A 12,104-nucleotide genomic window follows, 5' to 3' on the forward strand; every position below is an offset into this window, starting at 1 on the left:
TTTGCACTCCCCAGGATGGCACGGTGGGCAACCCACCCACTGTAGAGACTGGAGAGACTGTGGCTTTGCACTCCCCAGGATGGCACGGTGGGCAACCCACCCACTGTAGAGACTTGAGAGACTGTGACTTTGCACTCCCCAGGATGGCACGGTGGGCAACCCACCCACTGCAGAGACTTGAGAGACTGTGGCTTTGCACTCCCCAGGATGGCACAGTGGGCAACCCACCCACTGCAGAGACTTGAGAGACTGTGGCTTTGCACTCCCCAGGATGGCACAGTGGGCAACCCATCCACTGTAGAGACTTGAGAGACTGTGACTTTGCACTCCCCAGGATGGCACAGTGGGCAAACCACCCACTGTAGAGACTTGTGAGACTGTGGCTTTGCACTCCCCAGGATACATCAATGGGCATGGAGCCCCGTCGTGAGTCTGGCTTTGCAATAATCCGGCTGAGGTGCCCCCCCTTCCCTTCCCCCTGAGGTGCCTGTAGTATTTCTATCTGATGCCCCAGCAGTGTTCTCTCCGATTGTGGTCAGGTATCTTTTGTGGGCCTCGCCCATGCATTTTTGGACTGTTGGTGCACGGACATTGTTATGTACATATATGCACTACTTCTCGTCATGTATATATTTCTGACTGAATTTCGTATATATCTGTATATTTTTGTAAGACATGTATATTGCTACATTACAATGTTTGAACGGATTTCGGTTTGTCTTTTCATTCTTCCGGGGGGATTGTGGGTTGTTACTGTGATTTTTGTGGATGCACTGGTGTGTAGGTTGTATTATGCGAGGTTGGGGGTGGGGGTGTTTGGTGGGTGTCCCCCTAACCTTTGCGTTCCCCCTCCCCCATGTCATAGGTGCAGTACTCACGGTTGTCTTCGGCGCCTACGTAGATGATGGTCGTAGAGGAGCAGAAAGACAAGGGCAGGGAGTATTTGGAGTGCAGGATGGAAAGGTGACGTGCTGCACTGCCATGCATCAAAAGCCCATAAATATGGGGCTTGGTATCTATGGCACACAGTATATTAACTTAAGAAAATGTAAATAACATTTTAAGTACTAAAAGAGTTAAAAAGTGAAAAACACTACACTATCACAATCCCACTCAAATTAATAAAAACAGAGAATATTCTAAAGAGCAAAATGACAAAAATCCAATAAAAGGAACCGGAGAAGTGACTTTTTAAAATTTTGAATTACATTTTACTACCAAAAAGCACAAAGCATCAACCTTGGGCAACTGGTCACTCTGGGCAGTGATAAGGCTAAGGTTTGAGGCCTTCCACATGGTGCACAAATCAAATATGAGGCCTAGTTAGGGCCCGGATAAAGAGTTACCTGGGTGAAAGATGGTTTTTGATGAGTCATCATCATGGCAAGCTGCAAGCTGGATCTGACTCTGGTTCAACAGCAGCGGGTTGCTGAAGAGCGGGGTACTGGTGCAGTTATCATCGACGGTATTAAATCTCAGAGTGGATGAAGTCTGGCAACCATGCCAAGGAAGGTCTCAACAATGAACATCCCTCAGCTCTGTGTCATTGTCAGTGACCCCTAAAGTTCCTACATTTCTGGAAGTCAGATTTTCTTCAGAGGGCCACACCAGCGAATTAGATCTTACAGATATCCCACTGGTTCTTCAGAGGAACATTTGGCATAACATTTTTAAGTACCAATTTTTATAGTATAGGCAGGAAGAATACACTCTAATATGAGTCTAGGGTTCCAGGGCCTCAGGAACAGCACTTGAGGACAGGCTACATTTCAACAGAAGCCACCAGCAGGGCCAAGGACAGGTTCAGTTAAAACTGGTTAGCTGGACTCTTCAAGAAATTAGACTTTTTGCAGCATGTGTTTCCTTTTAGCTTAACAGGAGATTGGGCAACTGACCCCTAAAATCCATTTCTTTATCCTTGGTACATGTAGGAACTTGCCCAGCCCTTAGGGCTCTCCTTACAGGTCACAATAGCAGATGCAGTCCTCCTGTCTTCTACAGGTCCAGCGTTGTTCTGAGGAGCAGAGTGGAGGTGCCATGTTTATCCCCAGTGTCAGCCTGATGGTGGGGGGAAACTCTAGACCACTCCCTAACCAATGGGGTAAAAGGTCTCAGGGTGACGAACACACTTTTGCAGTATTTCCTGTGTTTTTACTGTAAACTAGTCCATAGTGCCATTCTCTTCCTAATGGTGAAAGGCAGAATCTTTCCTCCTTTGTTCAGCCTACCTGTGTCCCACTCTAGAGGTGTGGCCAGGGAATTGAGTAACCCTTCCCTGTGGTCACTCAAAACCGGTCATCCTTCAAAGTTAATGAAGTTCCTGGGCACGCCCAGATGGCCATCCTGTAACATGAAGCTCAACCACTCTCCCTTTGCCTCAGCTTTGATGGCCACTTCTCACCTAACGAAGAAGCCATTCAGCTCGTGGGTGACACTAAACACTGGCAGAATGGCATATTTGGCTCAGGCAGGAAAATTACAACTTTGTGAAAATGTTGTATTTAGAATATTAATATAAAATCATTAGGAGTTATAAGGTATTATAATGTAACCAATTATTTCCTATTGAATAGTCATCCTTGTCAGTGAAAAACAAATTTGGAGGTTTTTCTCTGCCAGAACATGTAAATCATAAAATATACTTGTCCCAGGTTTTAAATGTCATGCACCCTAAACAATGGGCAATTAAATCCTACCTTAGGTGTGAACTAAAAAGATTTTGAAAAAGGAAGGTTAATGTCTGGCAAAAGGTTATTTTGCCAAATTGAATTGAAAGTTCTAAAGCTGCACACCCAATCAGCAACGGCAGGCCTGGAGGCCTGGAGACATGTTATGCCTTGTCGCTTTAATTGTGGCACAATATGTGCTGCAGTCCTCTGGTAACATTTAACTTACAGGCCCTGGGTACCTTTTTGTGCCATATGCTAGGGATTTATAGGGAAGTCAATTTCAACATGCTTTAGGCATCAGAACACTGAGGCCTGGTTAGCAGTCAAAAGCCCATCATCATCAGTCCAACCAATAAAATGGGGGTAACTATACAGCCATTTTCCATACATGTACTTTTTATATTACCCAGTGGTGGTTGCCACTGTGTAATTATAGTTAGGATTGCTGTTCCATAGAGAAGGCATTTTGGACAAGCCATCTCTCATTTTTCAGCTCGGCATGGAGATTTAAAAGCAATCCCGCCAGATGGGGGCAAACACATGTTACCCTGCCTGCTGTAGTGCAGCGGTCCCCCGGGTGCATTCAAGGCTCAGAGGGGGGCGGTGTTGCCCATTAAACTGACAACCCTGAGGCATGCGGTGCCCAGGGCCATTAAAGGCTAGGGGAGAGGTGATGCGTGGCCCCCTACCATCAATAACTATTATGGGCCCTAAGGTATGGGGGTCCCCGGGGCTGAAAACAGCTCTGGGAGGGGGACTGCACATCTGCTCCCCTTAATAGAAGCATTGGGCCCTGAGGGATAGGGCACCCAGGGCTGAAAACGGCTCAGAAACGGGACTTCGCACCCCCTCCCCTTCAATATACGTGAGCCTGGTATTCTTTTTTTTCACAAAATGGCATCCGCCATAATGTTATTTTCTTTTGCTGCAATCCAGTAGGATTACAGCTGGATTGTGACAAAGTGTGCTCATCTTTTTCATTTTGGCTTCAGGATATTCCCTCTGGGTCCATTCCATGGGGCCTAAGGGGACAGGGTAGCCCTACCCTGCCCTCTTATAACATTTTGTTTTTAAAAACCTTAGAACAGGGGACTAAGGGGGTCATTCTGACCCTGGCGGCCGGTGACCGCCAGGGTCACCGACCACGGGAGCCCCGCCAACAGGCTGGCGGTGCTCCCAAGGGCATTCTGACCGCAGCGGTTCATCCGCGGTCAGAAAGGGTAAACCGGCGGTCTCCCGCCAGTTTACCGCTGCCCCATTGAATCCTCCATGGCGGTGGAGCGCGCTCCGCCGCCATGGGGATTCAGACACCCCCTACCGCCATCCTGTTCATGGCGGGAAACCCGCCATGAACAGGATGGCGGTAGGGGTTGCCGCGGGGCCCCTGGGGGCCCCTGCAGTGCCCATGCCAATGGCATGGGCACTGCAGGGGCCCCCGTAAGAGGGCCCCACAAAGAATTTCAGTGTCTGCTTTGCAGACACTGAAATACGCGACGGGTGCAACTGCACCCGTCGCACCCCTGCAACTACGCCGGCTCAATTCTGAGCCGGCGTCCTCGTTGCAGGGGCATTTCCGCTGGGCCGGCGGGCGCTCTTTTGGAGAGCGCCTGCCGGCCCAGCGGAAATGTTTGAATGGCCGCCGCGGTCTTTTGACCGCGGTGCGGTCATTTGTCGGCGGTACCTTGGCGGACGGCCTCCGCCGTCCGCCAAGGTCTGAATGACCCCCTAAGTCTCTGAGTACTGAAAGGGCTGTGGATTGCAAAAAAATGCCTCTTTTTCCATGATCACCCTCAAAGGTTTGAACTGGTACTGCTATGTGTTTGCCTTTGAGAATGCACTAAGAGCTGCTAACCAGACCTCCGTGGCATTATCTTACCCCTTACAAAATATATTAGAATTTGCTAACCCAATTGGTATCAAATCAAATCATTAACATTTATAAAGCGCGCTACTCACCCGTGCGGGTCTCAAGGCGCTAGGGGAAAGGGTGGGTTACTACTGCTCGAATAGCCATGAGCTGATTTACTTATGTCAGCTTCTGCTATACCTAAGTTCTTAGTATATGGTACCAAGGGTACCCAGAGGATATACGTTAGAGTGTCCACCCAGGGCTGCAGGACTGATTGTGCCCCCCTGCGTGTGCCAAAGTATAAAATTGCTCTGAGCCATAGGTGTGTTGATCCAAAAGGTGAGTTTCAAAGTGGAAGCTGCCTTTGGTGGGCAAATAGAAATCACACTCATGTAGGGCTGCCCCTTTGCTCAGGTATACTGGCTGGTGGCAGGAACAGAGAAGGATACCCAGGTGCCAAACTATTTTTTCTGTGGGTGTGTAGTCCACAGGTAGCCACCAATCTAGGGTGGGCTAGCAAGCTCCTAACATCAAAGGAAGGGTTCAGAGATATTGAGAGTGGATAGAATAGTGCAGTTTGGGATTGCTAGATGCCACACATAGCTGGAAGTCATCATAGGGAGGGAGGGATCATGGTATCCCACTGGTTAGTGACCACATCATTCCCCCAAGGTACTTTCTGGGCATAAATATAGCAACTCTATCACCCTGAACCTCAGATCACATCTGGATTGGATAGAGAGCTGAAGAATGACTGCCCTGCTGACCCCTGGGCCTGGCAAGAGAGGCTGTGCAAACTGCTGGACTTCACCTGCTGCTCATTGGTGTATCAAAGGGAACACTGTGCCTATGGTTCCTGGCATGAGAAAAAGTTGCACCTGAGTATCAGACCGAAATAGTGAATACAAAGGTCAGTCAGCTGACCCCCTTTGCCAGCACCAAAGCCATAAAAGCTGAAATCATTTTCCTGGCCAGTCAGTAGTCACTTGCAAGTTTCCACAATGATTACCAATCTCCAGCAAAGGAGACCACCACCACATACTCAAAAGTTATACCCATGTCTGCTGGACACAGGGAAGTCATTAGAGTGTGGATTGGTCTTCAAAGATGGACACTAGCCCTCACCAAAGGATACTGCTGGACCCACTGTGACACAAGATCGGTAGCCCAGCTGCTGCTGGGCTTCTACTTGCTCAAAGAGGACTTTGACGGACTCCGACCCCTGTGGCCAAAGTCACCCCACCTTACATGTGGACCAATGAATAATCCCAGGAAGGTCCCCATCTTTGGACTAAAAAGCTGAGATTCATTTTTTACTTAAACATCTCTAGAACCCTGCAGTGGCTTATACTCATCTTGGTGTCTAAAAATTCCTAAAAATACATTCTACTTTTATAAATTTGTGTTGGATTCCTTTCGTAGTTTGTGACTTTCTTATTTCATTGTTTAGTGCTTCTAAATGCTTTACACTAGTTCCTCTGTTAAGCCTTGCTGCTGGAAGCCACATCAATCCAGGGTTGTGCAAGAGGATTTACAAACGAGCCTGACTGGACCCAAGATGGTTTTGTGAGTGTATTACACGGTAAGTCTGCACAACCATACCTTATAACACACGACAATCCTCACGTGGATTAATTGTTTTTGGAAAGTTTCCTGAAGTTTTGGTGTTAAAGTTATTAGCAAAACAAGAAAACGCTATTTCTGTGGACACACTGATCTAAATGTAACTACACAGTGGTGATCACCACTGTGTAGTACACATTATTATTATTGATATTTATGATTAGTGATCCTACACTGGCCTATATACACTTAGCTTTTTGGTATTTTGCCCGTCAATATCTGTGCTAAAATATTTTTGTAGCACACTATTTATAACTCGATAGCCCATTACCATACCTGTACTGCAGTGTCATTACTGGACCTTAGATTTAAAGTATTGAAAAGAAAGAAGCATTTTGCCACCTCCAGTAAATCTTCCGTGCTAGTAAAGAGTATTTTCTCATACTCTTTTTCAAATTATCAAAATGTTATTTTTGGTGAACTGTTCTGCATTAAAATAACTGAACAGTGAAACGAATTTTGAGGGCACCAACTTCGACCGATGGGCACAAACCATATGAAAGACATCCCAAATTCACAAGCAGACAAACGCACTTTTGATGCTCTCTGAACCGGTGTGGAGCAGCTCCGGTGTGTCAAGTTCTGGGCGAAGTTTATTTTGTGGAATGTCCCAGGCTGAGCTATGGTTTCACTGTCTAACTCCAGCATAGATGCCAGGCGAGAGCAGTCTGATCGCAGTACAGTCCGGCAGTTTCATGTGTCTGGGTATGCAGTGGTTTATGGAGGGATGCCAGCCTCGTCTGCATTGCTCTACATATTTAATCCAGATGCAACAGCAATGCAAAGCTCCCAGCAGCACCCTCATTACCATTCAGTACAATTCTCTCTTTCTTCCTTTATGTCTTTGAATGTTCAGATTTTTATTAAAGTTGGTACGTAACATAATATTTAGATAACTTCCTTAGGAACGCACTGTTTATTGCTGTTATGTTTTATCCTGCAGGGTATCTGGAGTATCAAGGAATAGTGATTGTTACTGCTGCAGGTGGCCCCCTCAGACTGGTATGCATCATTTTTTAGTTGTTTCATCAGACGAGTGATTCTTTAAAAATGAGTTGCCGTTTATGTTTTTGCTGGTTTTAGGGGTAGTGGTTTGTGGTTGCTAATCACTGTGATTTAATATGGGAACTACTGTGATGCTAATAAATTCGGTTTTAAAGAACCTGTAGGCTTGGTCACAAAAATCTTCTTGGTGCTACTACAGTATTTATGTGGTGTGTAAGGCCTTGCTTAGTGCAATAATACTATTGTATTACAAAACCAGATGTATGGGGGTGGTACTGTGTGCCAGCCATTGATCAAAACAACATCATACCAACACCATTTTACAATAATACCCTGCAATACAGAACAACACAATGTGCCAAACTAACCATGCATTAACAGTAATGCAAACACACCACAAAAGAACTCACCAACATATCAGTAATGCAAAGACAATGCATTGGCAGTACAAAATACAAACCAACAATATAACAACACAATAAACTCAACAAAGCTTACCAGCAGAACACCCCAACACAATAACAAACCAACACAAACCAAAACAACAGAAGACATTATGGGGGTCATTACGAGCTTGGCGGGCGGCGGCGGACCCCATTACGACATCCCCGCTGGGCCGGTGGGCGCAAACCAAGTTTACGCCCGCCAGCCCAGCGGGGATGAGTCCGCAACATAGGAGCTGGCTCCTAATGGAGCCGGCGGTGTTGCGGCCGTGCAACGGGTGCAGTAGCACCCGTCGCGCTTTTCACTGTCTGCTATGCAGACAGTGAAAAGCTGCCCGGGCCCTGTTAGGGGGCCCCTGCACTGCCTATGCCAGTGCAGGGGCCCCCAGGACACCCCTTACCGCCAGCCTCTTCCTGGCGATGCAAACCGACAGAAACAGGCTGGCGGTAGGGGGGTCATAATCCCCAGGGCAGCGCTGCTTGCAGCGCTGCCCTGGCGGATTATCACCACCGGGGCTAAAACGGCGGGAAACCGCCGGCCCTGGCGGTGCGACCGCGGCGCTACCACCGCAGTCGTAATGAGGGTCTCCGTACCGCCAGCCTGTTGGAGGTACGGACGCCACATTACCCCTGGCGGTCAGAGTAATGACCCCCTATGTTGTGTTAGTTTCCATAACGTTTTTGTTCTCCATTGTTATGATCAGTATTATTGGGTTGTGCTTTGGTTCCATATCATTGTATTGTGTTGCTTTGTGGCATGTTGTTGTTTTAAATGTGTGTTGTTGTGTCATGATGGAATTGTTTTTACATTTTTGTGTCATTCTGTCATGTTATTATTCTGATGTTTATGTATATTACACTGCTTAATGTCATTGTTTGTTTTTTCTGTTTCACTGCTGAGTTATGCTTTTATGTTTTGTTGGGTGTTCATTTAGGCTGTGTTGAGGGAATGTAATGTGTTGTTTTTGGTTGTGTATGTATGTTGCACTACTGCATGGTGCTGTGTTTTTTTTTTTTTAACATTCATATTTGATTGCTTTGCTGTGTTGAGGGCTGTTATGTTTATTTATCTTTTGTTTTATTGTTTTTGTTGTTTTTTATATGGCAAACTTGGTCCAAAATCATCAGGAATCAGAACTCTTTACATGAGAACCAGATTATAATACATAAGGTCAATTGTTTTTAGGCACAGGGAGATTAAGTCATTTGCCCTGAATCACAGGATGTTGAGCCGACCTTGGGACTAGAACTTGAATCCCCAGTTTCAACGTCAGTAGCTCTGACCAGTAGGCCATAACGCCTTCTATTGTGTGTTGTGTCATCTGTAATGTCATAGCTGCTTTAGAGATACCTATGCATGCTGTTACAGATCCAGATGGTAACATGCTTTCCCACTACTAAAGTTCAGTGGCGGATGGCTCGTATTTCCAATGGGGGGACAGGAGGGAGGGTACAATAATAATAAAAAAGCGGCACATACCTTAGGACGTCCTCTCAGCGTCTACCCTTCTCTCCTGGCTCCAGCGTGCAACAGAACCCAGAAAACTGCACTAGCCAATCCTGGCGCTGCTTTTATGTTGGTAACCAGCATGAAAGAAGCGTCAGGATTGGTGGGAGTGGCCTCTCTCAGCACTCACAAGAGTGCTGGAGGCCTGTGGTTTCTCTAACTCATGTCTTACGACAGCTGGGTTAGAGAACTTTAAAGTGCACATTTTAGGGTGACTGTCTCAAGACTCAGCAGCAGTTGCCCCGCCCGACCTGACACTCAGTTCAGGGTGGGATCCTGAAAATTAAAATGGAAATAAAGAATGTTTATTACCATTATATTTTTCAATTCTTGGGCATTTTTTTTAAAGATACTAGACAGTCCAAAACTGTGGCAGAGACCGTTCCTTAATTTAGCACACCCAGTGCACACTTTGGTACGGGTGTAATTAATTATGTTTTTATTGCTTCTAGTGCTTAAAAATATACATAGAGTGGATTTTAACTCCATCCAGAGGCGTATATATTTCTCTTACCTTAAGCTAGTGGCTGATTAGTGTGCCATTCTGCCTCACATTGATTGCCTGCATCGCAGTGCATGAGGGATAATTTTTCATCTGAATAGTACACTGTCATCTCACATTAAGGAGCACATTTAAGAGCTCCTAGAGCCATTGGAGTGTCACTTTGCATGTCGCTCCAGTAGCGCTAACCTCTGCTCCATATTTACAAGGAGGTGTAACACCACTTTTTGTGGCGTTACGCCTCCTTGTAAATATGGACCCCCGATGCAGTTTTTTGCATCAAAGGGGCGTGTCACGGGTGTTAATGTGGGCGTGCCACAGCAACACCCATTGCATTTTGATGCTGTCTCAAATTTACGAGATTTCGTAAACCTGAGGCACCGCTAAAATCTAATGCCATCCCAGGGGTAGCGTTAGCAAGGTGCAACGAGGGGGAATACTTTTATTCCTCCTCATTTTTTGCTTTTTCTATGCGTGCTGCATCATTTTCTTTAAATATGTGCCTAAATTCCTTATCTCACAGTAACAGCAAATAATTGATAATTGATAAGTTACTTTGTTTTTTCACTAGATCAGGTTATTTCGATTTTTTACTCAGGATTTAAAATACGTGCCAGACCTACTGGCTTTGCAAGTGCTGACTTATTTTGCATCTTGGAAGTCGACTGCTTTAGCTTTTTTAAAGCTTTTTTTCATGTATTGGTGTGTTGCTAATTTATTTCCTAGTTTTTGTAACTTTTTAATACACTTGAAAGTTGGTTTAAAATAGTACTGTGGTTGAAGGTCAGGGCCGGAAGTTAACGTTTTGCGATTGTGTGTGAAATGATGGACGATGCCCAGTCCAATACCCTGATAATTTTGTCTAAGGGCGAAGGTGCAGTATAAAAACGCAATGGGCCTTTTTCTTTAAAACAAGAGTAGAGACTAATTATACTGTCTGATGCTCTGTTACTGTAAGTCTACACATTATGCTCACGACTTACTAAAAGCCTACCAGGGCAGTGCTGTGTGAAAACCTTCAGTACTGCATTGTGCAAACAGTAAAACATTTTCAATACCACATTCACTCCAGCCATGCGCCTATGGTGTTATAAGCCAATCTTGAACAAAAATGTAATTTTAGTACAACACTAAGCATTGCACCATGGCACAAAGTTTAGCCAGCAATGTCGCGTATGACGTTTGTATTCTAGGTACACCCTTTAGTATACATGTTTACTTGACGACAAGTACTGAAGAGTAGGCTGAGAAAAATAACGTATTTTCGCAACAATTGCTCATTATGCATTGGAATATATAATGCGTTGTTTCAGTTGTTCTTTGTGCCTTCCTGGTTTCATTTAGCACTAGAATTTCAGGCAAATCTTTGTCACGTACGCAGTGCTTAATTGGTGTTTGTAGTTTCCGGTACTGAGCACCGCACTTATTTTTGAGGGCCGGGGCTTATTCTTCTGCTTCAAGCATTTGCTGCAAGCAAAAGACAGAGGGAAAGACGGAGGAAGGGAAAAACGAAAAAGCTCCACAAAGCGAGAAAGTAGAAAGCTGCAAGAGTGAGCTGAAGGGGCATGGAGTGGCTTTATATAGATTGAAGAGGCCCGAGACGGCTTCAGCATTAGGCTGCCTCAGTATTCCGTGTTCACACATTTAATTGCAGCAGCCGCGTGTTTGAGGAGGGCTTTGAGCACCGACACCTTTTTCTTTACAAATTAAGCACTGCACGTACGATTCCTGGATCTGGCTTTGCATGGAATGTTTACCTATATTTCCAGGCGGTTAGCCCTTCACGACTCAAAGCGCTTCAAGTGATGTACTTGTGCTCCTGTGAAATTACAGTGCAAAGTAGCTTTTACATGCAAAAGCTGATCAAGGCTGCCATTTGCACCACTTTGCATTTGAAAGCACCACTTCATGTCGCACACGCACCCACGCTATTCTATAGCAAGTATTAGGAACTACCGCTCATAAGTAGTCTGATGCTTGTAAATTATAATCGCATCCCACGGCGTCTGCCCACACCGGTCCTTGTGGCTCTCTACCAAGGGCCACTCTTCAGAAATACTTAATGGTAAATCTGCAGCCCGGCCATCGTCAGAGCACATGCACTGAATAGTCTACAATCCGTTTAAACAGACTCAGCAGCTCTTCTTTTGGTAAGGAGTATAAATTCATGAACATTTACGATCATGTTCATTCACTTTAAACAGCACATTTCTAGACTGGTGATTGAAACTAAAAATATGCAACAACCTAGGACGAAAGGAATCCATGGCTGAGTCAAAGCTGTGTCACCATCATGTTCCTCTTTCATGCTATGGGAACTGAAATACCCAGACAGAAAATAGGCTCCAGATGAGAAGTACATTGTTAGCTGTGATATCGATTTACCCGGCGTCCAGAAATCTCTAAAATGCATAGTAATTAAACATCAGAAAATAGGAACATTAGAGGTGTCATTTACACACCTAATTTTCTTATTTTCTGATGTTTAATTATGCAACTACCACAC

This window comes from Pleurodeles waltl, chromosome 4_1 (genome assembly GCF_031143425.1).
Source record: "Pleurodeles waltl isolate 20211129_DDA chromosome 4_1, aPleWal1.hap1.20221129, whole genome shotgun sequence".
Taxonomy (NCBI): Eukaryota; Metazoa; Chordata; class Amphibia; order Caudata; family Salamandridae; genus Pleurodeles; species Pleurodeles waltl.